Below are 12829 nucleotides of genomic sequence, written 5' to 3'. Positions count from 1 at the left end.
TATACTATGCTGTACTATACTATGCTATACCATACCATGCTGTACTGTACTGTACTATACTATACTATACTATGTTGTACTTTACTGTACTATACCATACTGTACCATAAGATACTATACTGTACTACACTATGTACCCAGACAGCTGCAGATCCACCCTGTACTGTAAACACTGGTAGAGGAGACACGTCTGCTGTAGTAGTGGACGAACTTTGAGGTCTGGGAATGTGGACTCAGATGAACTTTTCTACTGGCTCAGTCCAGCAACATGGAGGACTGTCATCGTATGTATTTCACTACAGCAGTGTTACGGGCCTGCCCGTAGCACAACTGTGGTCACAATTTGTGGTTCGGGGTTTTGTTTCAATCCCATGTTCCTGTCCTAATGTTGTCTCATGTGTTGTCCTTTCTCTTTATGAACTATAACTGCTGCTGTTTCACATTAAAATCACCAGGAGGGCTTTTACGCTGAAGTCCTGACTTCCAGTTGGCATCACCCTTGGTGGCATATTTCTGGCGCTGTATTTATAATCCCGCTTGCTGTGTATTTCCATCCAACACCTCTGCATGTCCCACATTGAAAACAGTATAATTTCCTGTCAGAAACAAGCTGGTCTGGAATCAGCCACCACCACCACACTGCTGGAAAACAGGAGGAGCGAAAGCACAAATGAAACGTAGCAAAAGGACTAAAGACTTTAACCTGATCAACCTCAAATTTGGTAAGTACTATCTTAAGATCTTTGTGATGAAAAGTTGTTCAAAGCTTCAGTTTTTTTTTAATCGAACTATGTTGCCGTGGCGTGGCGGCGAAAAAGCACCATTCGCCAAAAAAAAAAAAGTTGTAACTTCGATGTACATTTTCCAATCTGCACCAAATTTCTCATGTGTGATAAAAATGTCTTAACAGATGATTCAGATGATTCAGATCCTGAAAAATGTAATTTTTTACGCTGAAGTTACAACTTCCCGTTTCATGGCGAATGGCTCAAAATGGCCGCCACACCACGGTCGGGTCGTTCAGTTAAAACTCACCATTTGAATAACTTTTCATTCTTAAGGTCTTTAGATGGTCCTGACCAAATGTCATGTCGATCTGATTAAATCTGTAGGAGAAGTTTGTTGAAGAACACGGCCTATAAAACGCTAAAAATGGGCGAAAATCGCACATTCAATTCAAAATGGCTGACTTCCTGTTGAGTTTTGGGCATACCTCCAAGAGGCTTTTTTGTGCGTCTCCATATGTTATATCTGTCTGCCAAATTTCATACAAGTAGGTGAAACAGGAGCGAGGGGCTCAATTTTTCCAACTTTCTAGGTGGCGCTAGCGAGTAATTCTGCAACATCCAAGCCCGAGACCCTTAAAATATAACATTTTTCACCGCGTCTGATAATTGTGCAAAGTTTAACAACTTTTCAAGCACCTTTAAGCCTTCAAAAATGACTGACGTTGTCGGTGCTCGGGCCCTAAATATGATCTGTTAAAGCCAATGGGTGACATCACAGATACTGGGTTCACGTTACTGAAAATCAAGGGAGGCCCTCCTGTAAGAGAAGGGGAAGGAAGGAGGGAATGGAAGAAGGAAAGATGTTTTTATGGGAAGGGGGGGGACGTACGCATCGCAATTATTTATAGCAGTGACAGCTGCGTGGCGGGAACAACGGGGAGGAGGTAAATGAGAGGAGGGAGGCTGCTGGGAAGTAGAGAGTAAGGATGCTGGAAAAGGAGAGGAGAGGAGAGGAGAGGATGGAACTGGTGTTTAGAGCACCTTCATGCTACACCTCAGTTTGACAGATGTTCAGGGTGGTTTGTTTGAAGTGAGAAGGTAATTTATGCCAAATAGTGAGAAGTTTAAAGGTGGTAAGATACAGATGTTTGACATCTAACAGTGAGCAGTTCCTGGAATACCTACGATAACAAGCTTGAGTCATACTTGCAAGCCTTCAGACCTTAAAAAAAGAGTTAAGAGTTTCAGAGACTTTGTTTCCTGCATTCTGGTGACTTGTATAAATAATAAGTACATGTTATACTTTTAATTCTCAGGAAATAAAAACTGAATAATTCTTCCCTCCTGGCGTGAAGTTGTGTGAATCTCTGGTATAAACTAATATTCATCAGTTTTTATTACATTTTTTGCCCCTGCTTGAGTAAATCGTTAAAAGGGACTGTTTGTAACTTCTTACACGTATAAATCAATCCGGGTCGGTGTCCTATGCGCGCTCGCGTGTGGCTACGCTGTTCAGACTCAGAATCCATCACAAACTACACGGAAGCACCAAAATTGCAAATTTCTATCTAGTGAAGCCCGTCTGTTAAACTGTGTTGTATAGTATATAGTTGTATATACAGTTTCCTTTGTTAACACCTTATTTTGAAAACCGGACGTAGTCCCACGTGTCTACTTCCTCTAACTTCTCCAAGTCCGTCTCTAGCTCTCCCGTCAGCTCCGTTCTCTTTATACATCCATGGTCAGCTCCATCAGAGCCGTTTGAATGCATTTAACAGAAATGTCAGTATATGGGTGCTCTACAGTTGTAGCGTCGGCCCATTTGACCACGGAGATGAGAGTGACGGCCGGCTTGACCGCAACTCTACCGCAATACGTTTCCTGTCCGTGACAGGAAACCAAAGTGTTTCCATACTTTACTGGATGTGTAGTGTTTACCACGTTGTATTTAACATGGGAGGGTCAGATCCACGTGGACCCTCCACCGTTTTCTACTTTCTCGTTTCGGCTCGTTGCGGTTTGTTTTGGTTGACGGATACGGACAAATATGACGTCACGTTACTCAGACTACAACAATAAAAGCGGTAACTTCCTTCTACCTCCATATTGACTAAAATTAAGCAAATATATTGATTCTGCTGTTAAAAAAATCTATTTCAAAATCGTAAAAAAAGTGTTATCGGACCTAGCTGAAGAAGGCGAATAAGGGTATTTCCCCAAAAAACTATCCCTATAAATGCACCAGCCCTACTTTAACTTGTGGTAACTCCTGAAGGTGATCCCTGAGGAAAAGAGGAGGGAATAAATTCATAGAAAACAGACAGCGAGCGGAGGTGGGAAGAGGGGTGAGGAAATAAGAGAGGAGGGGTCTGGGACTGGGTGGGAGAAACTGTGTCACTTCTCAAATTAGACCGAGGAATTTGTGTATGAAGTTCACAGGAGGATTGGTTTCACTGGGGGGGGCGGGTTCGAGTCACGTGTGTCTCTCAGGATAAAACACACCGGACAGAGAAGTCAATATCAGCGTATGGAGACAGCTTATCAATGAATCAGGTGTTGTTTAGTTTTATGTAAAGACACGCAGCACACATCTTTGATCAGCCAGGCGTAGCGTCATTCTAGAGATCCACTGAAGAAAGTGCATGTGGTCAAATAATATCTATATATAGAAACAACATTTTAAATCACATGGAAAATGATAAAAGAAGCTCCAACGACACGATGGGAGAGTTAAAAGGCTGTTCAGTACAGAGATAGAGAGATAGAAGACAGACTGGATGATGAAGGAGAACCGTTCTGTAAACTCTTTAACCCTCTGAAACCCACAATAGTTGTCTTTTTTAGGGGCGTACAGGGGGTCTTTAGGGGGAGATAGCAGGTCAGCAGTAGATGTCACATAGAAGTGATGTACATCATCTGAAAGCTGGAACCTGGAGATTAATTTGAGATGCTGCTCAGCACTGTGTGTCAAGTTGTTCTATGTCTCATAAGTTGTTGCAGCAATTTTTGGGTTGATACCATTTGTTACAGATTTTGGTGCTAAATTTAACCATTTTTTACCACTCAATGATTGATAAAAAATGATCAATAATCCCTCCAAAATACCACATTAAGACACCAAGACCTTGAGGAACACCATAGAAAAAGCCAGGCTGTGATTTGGTATCAAAAACTTTTGACATTTTTTTAGATTTCTGCAAGAATTCTGCATTTTTCTACAATTGGATGGCGAGCACTTCTGTTGTATAAACTGCTCAGAAATCCCCTTATTGTCAATCTAGCTAGGAAAGCCATCCATCCTCTGAATGTTCTAGGTCTCTAGTTTGTGGCTGTAAAGTTTCATGACGCTGTGATTATCCTAGAGGTCACCACAGGTCATTTTATACAGTGAGGTCAAGTTTTTAAAAACATCATCACACATGAATACAGTTGTGCTTATCAATATGCAGATACAACATTTTAGAATAGGTGAAAATAACACATTTATACTGCATGTGATTATCATAAAGTGGGCATGTCTGTAAAGGGGAGACTCGTGGGTACCCATAGAACCCATTTTCATTCACATATCTTGAGATCAGAGGTCAAGGGGCCCCTCTGAAGATGACCATGACAGTTTTTTCTCGCTAAAATGTAGCCCGACTTTGGAGCGTTATTTAACCTCCTTCCCAGCAATCTAGCATGACATGACTGGTACCGATAGATTCATTAGGTTTTCTAGATTCATATATTATCTGAACCTACTAGACATTTAGGGGATCTCAAGACAAAATTCAAGATGTCTGTAAATTGTAATTTAACAGATGATGTGGAAACATTAAGGGTACTGTCACTTGACGTTCAGAAGAGAAGGATTAATCCTCTAAAGGACCATTTATGGGCATAAAGTTTCGGTTCAGTTCAGGATTGAAGGTTTCGGTCTCTGACAATGTTCCCCACATGGTCTATTCTAGTCTAGGTCATTCTCAGCCCGACTGTGGATGCATCCCAGATTTCTTAATTGCGTCTTTTTGTGCATGGAGAGACGCAAGGAAACCATGCGAGTGGAGAGGAAACGAGGAAAGGTGTTTTTAATCGAGAAGCTTCACGTGAAGCGACGTCCGTTTCTGATGTCGGCCTTAACGGCTGTAGCTGTAGTTTGTGTCTGAACTGTACTAATAAAGACACACAGTTATTATCACTGGCAGAGCAGCAGTGTTTCCTCTCTGCAGTCTGTTACCCGTTTATCTTATACTGCTCTATAACTTTTACTCTTGTGTGTTATACTCTATTTTAGCTTGTTTTTATTTTCTAACCTTTAACGTTTTTTTATGTTTTTATCACTAATTATGTCTTAAAGGTCCCATTTTGTAAAAAGTGAGATTTGTATGTCTTTTATATTATAAAGCCAGTCTAAGTACTATATAAATACTGTTAAACTATCAAAACGCTCAATATACGGAGAAACACACACAGCCCGAATTCAGAAATTGCGCGTTTGAAACAAGCCGTTTGGATTTCTGTCCATTTGTGATGTCACAAATATACAATATATAAACCATTACACAGTTTTAAGCATAAGCATTCTAAATGTGTCCCAGTTTATTTCCTGTTGCAGTGTATGTAAATAACATCAGCTGACAGGAAGTAAACATGAACCCAAACTGTTGCCTAGCAACGCAATTCCTTTGCAATTCTGTTGAAATGCGCTAAAACGGAGCGTTTCAGATAGAGGGTGAATACAGGTATATTCAGGCAGACAGTATGAGGAAAATAAAGTTTTTTTTTAACATTACAGCATGTAAACATGTTCTAGTAGAAACACAAAATACAAGTATGAACCTGAAAATGAGCACGATATGGGACCTTTAATGTTCTTTTGCACTTTGTCGCAATGTTCTTGAATGTTTGAGTAAAGCACTGATGCTGAAATGTGCTCTACAAATAAAGCTGCCTTGCCTTTAACAAACACCTTCACATGAATAACATCCTGGTAGTCTGTATTTACACTGAGTCCTGCTTAGAGGCTCAGGAACCATTTCCACTGGCATGATGCCTTTATATTATTTATTCATTATTAACGTCTGTAGATATTGATATTCTGATTGTGAATTCATTATTTAATAACCCAGAATATGATGTCTTTTGAACACTAGACATTATTTATTATTTACAGATATTTACTAGATGGTGAATGAGAAGACAAACTAAAATATAAAACTAAAACTCCCTATCTAACATCATCACAGACACGTCAAATCTACCATCCTATAGTGTCTTACAGGCCATCTGGCTCCAGATGATGGCAGAATGTTACCGTGGAGAATCAGCCCCGTACAGCAGCTATACAGTATAAACAAGAGTCTTGTGTTTTTCTGCCCACTCCAACATGAAACTGTTGGCTGCTTTCTGTCCTGACACTTAACCCACCCACAGGCTGTGCAGGTTACAAGTCAAGCTGCTCATCAAACACACAGCCTCTGCAGCAGAGAACAGTGTAGTGTGGAAACTAAACGCTAATGCCAAGTTATTTTACATGGTATCAGCTTCGGTCTGCAAGACTATTGTTATAATGATGAGCCCAGTCTCTATGCTCAATAACGCAATTATATAAAAAATCATGCATATACTGAATAGTGAGCTACCAGATATACACATATATAATAAATATGTGTATTGCATAAATGTTAATATATGATTCAGTTTTATATGATATAAAGTCATAAAAAAATATGATTTGTACAAAATAAAAAAGTGTCTTACCATTATTGATATATACAATAAAGACCTAATTAAATCTGTATTTTTTTTTAATATATAAACAACCTCTGGAAACTTTTTTATTTTTTTTATAAAATAATTTACAATATATTGCACATCTTATTATTTAAAATGCATCATGCATATACTGAACAATGAGCTAAATATTGATTAAATAGCTATTTAAATCTGACATCTTGTTCATGTAGGTCACTCTCCCACTGTGTAAAATAGGTAGTAGGAGCGGGCGATACGACCAATCACGGTATTTCTTTTGTTTTTTGCAGTGACGGTATTATATAATTTAAAGGAATACTCCACTCAAAACACGATATACCTCTTTTTTTTCTTTGGGCACTGTATGGGGACATATCTTAATAAAGAAAAACATATTCTTTTTATAACAGATGTGTTTATTGGCTCCAAATTGAAAATGAGTTAAGCTTTGTTTATGCTCGCGCGAGACACCGTGGCACGGGCCTAGATGATAGATAGATGGAAACAATATATTCTGTGGATAAACAAGAACTCAACGAGTGGGACCGTAAAGTAAAGTAGGCTGCCTGGCAACACTAAACTCTGACGTACGTACCGCCAAACATTGCAACATCGCTTACGTCAAAATGACTTTCTGTCTCTCGCTGCTTCTCCTCGGGTCGCCACTCTTTCCATGAGACCATATTCTTTCACAGCCTGCAGCAGAAAGCCTCGTCTTTCCCCAGCGTGTTTTAGGAGGAGTAGCCTGCCCCATAATGTAAATGTATTGTGATTCATTCAGAGTAAATAAAAATAGCCACGCTGTTGTTTTCAGTTGTGAGTGAACTGTAGCTGACTGTCCAGCAACCTGGATCTCAGCAATAAAGAATATTTGAAATTTTTTTTTTTTTTTTCACAAACTGAATTACATTACATTTAACTGAATTTACATCTTTGAAGAAACCGAAAGCTGACATAACCTTTTACATCTTAACCCACATGAAGAGAGAGTTCCAGCGTAGAGTCACGCTGTTGGACCGGTACTGTACAGAAGACACATGGACCGTGAGCAGCGAGGCCCGACTGCAGCTGGCGGCCGTGCGTCGCCTATTTTTTCCCCGAGTGATGCCCGCAGTTCTCGGCCAAAATAGACCGTGAAAATGACCCGTTGAGGGCTGGCAGCTCCGCAGCAGCAATGCTGTCAAGTGGCTGCTCCAACCTGTTGCCGAAATGAAAAGTGAAACGCTCCGTGACGAAACGGAACAACGGTAGCCTGTAGGTAACCGTAGACATCCTGTGTGGGTGTGACGTAGTTTATCAGGTGTTGCATCTCCGTCTTGTGTGTGTGTGTTTATCACGGTGATGACGGTATTGCAAAATCCATGTCGTGGCCGAACATGACACCGGATGATGAAACCGGTATACCTCCCACCCCTACTACCACTAGATGTTACTAAATCCTACACAGATTTACATCTTCAGTAGGGAACCAAAGGACTTGGGTCTGAGTGTCACAGACCGACTAACACACTGTTTATTTTGGTCTTTTTATGGGATTTGTTGACAGTAAGAAATATATACAATCCCACCAGTCTTATCCTTTAATCATCTGCTTGTCAAGCCAGCAAAAGCAGCACGACACACACAACCAGAGTGGAACTACTCCCCAGAGAGCAAAAATGCAAAGTCAGAATTCACTCACTGATATTATCCCCCTCGTACAGAAAATTGCACGCAGATACAACTTTTAATAAATGAGTAAAAACCTGCAGCATTGATTACACTTTGGCACGGAGAATGCAGATAGGGAATGTGCACTGCCAGCTGCCAAGACTGCATTAACTGTTATGACTTACAGGAGCAATAAATCCAGGCTACAGTGAACTACTGCAGCAGCAGCAGCAGCAGAGAGGGAGGAGGAGAGGACCACTTTGTTTTAACCACACTGACACATCACCAACTTAGCTTCTCTTCAGCTTATCTATCCACCGACTTCAGCCAACATGCAGCATCCCTGAAAGCCCCGACTATGTTATGCAATATGCAACACAGGTGGAGATGTGATATACCACCGCAGACAGAGAACAACAGCTTCTGTAATGAGATAACTGTTGTCACGATGTACAGTATCCTACTACAGGCTGACCGTACACACAAACGCCTCTGGCAATAAATAATAAGGGTGTTAAGGTTAAAATTTGCAGTGCAATCCTTGATGAATATATACACAGTGTTATAACCCATCCTGTCATAAAAAAATATTACTGAATTATGTGATTTCACAAAATGTGTGAAGCATCTTTTTTGGATCGAAACACCAGGGTTGCGTCCGAAAATTCATTACTAACGTAGTAGTACGCTAAAACACTGAAATCACATACTCAATCAGTTTACTATTGTTCAACATACTTTTGTGTGAATAAACAGTAGTATAGTATGATATAGATCTTTTCGGACGCACTGAGCGGTAATTTACGTCGTCACTTCCTGACAGCCTCCTTGCCGGTTGGAGACGTGTAACCATGGTAACCCGTGACAACCTCATGTGACCAAAACAACGGTTTTGTGAGAATCAAAGTCTGAATTAATTAAACAAAATATGTATTCCGCCTATATAGTAAAGTGAAATCTTATACAGTTAAATTGAAGCGTTATTGACGTTACAGAGCTGTCCGTCAACGTTATGAATGTTGTCGTCACCACTGCGTTGCATTGTGGGATATTTATGCCGCCGTATACTGCATACTGTAATATTTCACCGCAGAGTATGCAATTTGCATACTATTAGTTTCATACTAAGGTTTCTCACATACTGTTTTAACGTACTAAATAGCATGTTAGTGTGTGAATTTCGGACGCAATCTATGTGAGATAATTTAGTTATTACAGTATAGCAACGCTGGACACTACGCCGTCATAAATATCCCACAATGCAATGTGGTAGTGACGAACTATATTTAACAAATAACTTAATATTACTGTTGAAATCATGTATATTAGATGCTCAGAGTCAAAGCTAACGTATCAGACCTCGCTACAGCTGCCATTTATCTGCAATATTAGCAAAAATTTAATTTCCGCAACACGTCCTGGTAACGACATTAGAATTGCAATATCTGTCATAAAAAACATTTTATATTTTTTTGTATATGAAGACAGACATCGGTTACAGTCTACATGTTTCAGGGTGTAGATAAAATCATGAATCCCCTATTTATAAAAAAAATAAAATAATGTTTTTATATCAATATTTACAATGATGCACAGGGCTTGTTGAAAATGAATTAAATAAAATAAAAATATTATAGAAATTAAAAAAGCAAAATGTATAAAATTAATGTTATGTAATGTTGGACATTTCGTAAGATGATGAAAACCATAAAAAAATAATTCATAGGAGGTTGATTTTTTTTAAAAAAAAAAATGTATTTGGGAGAGTTGCAGAAACACCCAATAACGTTATCATACAATAATATTGCAATTGGGTCAAATATGATTTAACTATAGACATTTAATAATGCCAAATACTGGGTGACGATGTTGAGTTAAGGCAACATGAATAATTCAAAAATATAAAATATTGTTAGATATGTATGAGAAAGGCCTAAAGCAGGCAGACTTTACAGGAAAGGTTCAATCTGAGCAAATCAAAACACTAAATCCAGACATAAATCTGATATATGACAAACTATGTAAACTACATATATATGTCTATATATGCATATAGATGTGATGTACATATAAGTCACCATATGTCAGATTTATTTTAAAATACAGCAAAAATTGCCACTTTCGTATATGTGTCATATATTTTTCAAGATATACACATAAAATAAATATATGTGTATTGCATAAATGTTTATATATGATTCAGTTATATATGATATACACTCATATTAGGGATGCAAATATATTACTTGGATAAAATAAAAAATAAAAAAGTGTCTTACCATTATTGATATATACAATAAAGAAATAAAGAAATCTATATATTTTTTTATATATATATACACACAACCTCTGGAAACTTTTTTTTAATATATAAAATAATTGACTATATATTACACATCTTATTATCTAAAATGCATGTATGTTTACATGCATTACATTATATATGTGCAAAACAAATATGTTTGCTTCATATTCACACTTAAAGTTCTCCATATATGTGGAAAAATAAATAGTATATGCACACAAATGTCACCTTATATGATATGTTTGCTGCATGTTTACACATATAACTTTCAATATATGTGTAAAACATATATCTGAATGCACCAGTATTTAATATATATGATTATATGATTTATTTGCATGTTGAGTTAGACAATATGAATCATTTAAATGCAAAATATTGTTAGAAAATGCTTCAGAAAGGCCTCAGTGCATGCAAACAGCTGCAGGTTAAAGCATGCATATTTTACAGTAAAGGTTCAATCTGATTCCTCTGCAAACCCAAACACATCTGATACTGTGTCTGTGTGTGAGAGAGACAAAGTGAAGGGAAAGAAGACACCAAAAACAGAGCAGCAGCAGCAGACACATGCGTCTCGCCATTGAGGCGCGTCCACACATCGACCAGCCTCCTCCAGCAAATCACAGATTTATGCATGTCGCACAATACAATAAATTATCCTAATTTAATGTGGAAAAACATATGCATTTTTTTGCAAGCTATTCCTGCAAGATTGCAGGCAGTAGCAACCAGATTTCACCCGAACTAATTAATTTTCAGAGTCCATCTATATGCCGAATAGACACACTACTCATTACAATTCTGATTTGATATTTAATAATATCATATGTGCAACGTATATTTGCTAATAAGCGAGTTAACCTTAAATTGGCTGTTTTTTGAATGGAGTCTGGCGTGGCGCGCGGCTCCTGGATGACCGCACGCACACACACTGATTCAAATGGACCGGTCTTACCTGAGCGAACCGAGCCGAACTTGCTATCTCCCGGTCCGTTTGGACAGGAAACAACGAAGCCGAATTGTAGTTAGTAACCGTGTAAATGTTCCCTGAATGACAGCCGGCTGTCAAACACCAAAATCTGGGTAAAAAGCCTCCTCCCAGCAGCAGCAGCAGAGCGCTCAGTGAGCTCTGGCTCTGGCCGGTGGACCGTAAAGCAGTGTGACGGCTAGAGCGAGACTACTGCTACTAAATACTGCTAGTAAACACAGAGCGCGCTGCGAACTCTCGCGAGAACTGCTCAACTCTCGTGTCAGATTGGCTAATACAAGAGAGAGAGATGGAGGTACAGCAGGGGGTCTTTAGGGGGAGATAGCAGGTCAACACTAGATGTCACATAGAAGTAGTGTACATCATCTGAAAGCTGGGAACCTGGAGATTAATTTGAGATCATTTTCAGCACTGTGTGTCAATTTGTTCTAGGCATAAATCAGACATAAACATGAATTAATTAGTTAAAATAAGGTGTATAAGGGTTTAGAATATTATGATAGAAGTATATGATGTTTATTCTCGTGCTGTATTATGTCTCATAAGTTGTTGCAGCAATTTTTAGGGTTGTTACTCAGATTTGGTGCTAAACGTAACCATTTTGTTGAACCATTTAATTGATAAAAATGATCAATAATCCCTCCAAAATACCACATTAAGACACCAAGACCTTGAGGAACACCATATAAAAAGCCATGCTGTGATTTGGGATCAAAAACTTTTGACATTTTTTAAGATTTCTGCAAGAATTGCATTTTTCTGCGATTGGATGGCGAACACTTCCGTTGTGTAAACTGCTCAGAAACCCCCTTATTGATCAATGTAGCTAGGAAAGCCATCCATCCTCTAAATGCTCTAGGTCTCTTGTTTGTGGCTGTAACGTTTCGTGAGGCTGTGATTATCCTAGAGGTCACCACAGTTCATTTTATACAAGGAGGTCAAATTAAAATCATCATCACACATGAATACAGTTGGGCTCATTGGATCCACAAGAGTCTCAGCAGTGATACCCAATATATGTAATTCAAGACTGTTTAGGGACCCCAGTATGCAGAAATATTCAAATACACCATTTTAGAATATGAGACAATAACACATTTATACTGCATTAAAAAAACTGCATGTGATTATCATAAAGTGGGCATGTCTGTAAAGGGGAGACTCGTGGACACTTAGTGGTATTACTAGTGTAAACACAAATGTGCATATCCTGTTTCTGTGTACACGGTGTTGTAGCCTACAGTACTGACTTTTCCCGTTAGAGTTCTTCTCATTCGCTTTGGCTCAATCTTTTAAACTTTAAAATTGTAAGTGCAATTATCACAACTGTTTGATGGGACATCACAACTCTATAGCATGTCTGCAAAACTTCTTACTGTACTATACAAGAATGTCAGTTTTACCTAAAGCTGAATGCTGTTG

General features: G+C 38.7%; 1 protein-coding gene across 1 annotated transcript in view; it reads right to left on the bottom strand.

Moving 5' to 3' along the window:
• The window catches only part of ache (acetylcholinesterase (Yt blood group)), a 31429-nt gene extending 19830 nt beyond the window's left edge, over window positions 1-11599 (bottom strand). The window contains exon 1 of the mRNA XM_074623393.1: window positions 11375-11599. The gene's annotated coding sequence lies outside the window, so the exon portion shown is untranslated. The remainder of the gene's footprint in view (window positions 1-11374) is intronic.
• Between the last annotated feature and the right edge of the window lie 1230 nt (window positions 11600-12829).

The sequence above is a fragment of the Sebastes fasciatus genome, chromosome 22 (genome assembly GCF_043250625.1).
Source record: "Sebastes fasciatus isolate fSebFas1 chromosome 22, fSebFas1.pri, whole genome shotgun sequence".
In the NCBI taxonomy this organism is placed as follows: Eukaryota; Metazoa; Chordata; class Actinopteri; order Perciformes; family Sebastidae; genus Sebastes; species Sebastes fasciatus.
The sequence above is the reverse complement of the archived record's forward strand: the minus strand, read 5'-3'. Positions and strand labels throughout refer to the sequence as shown.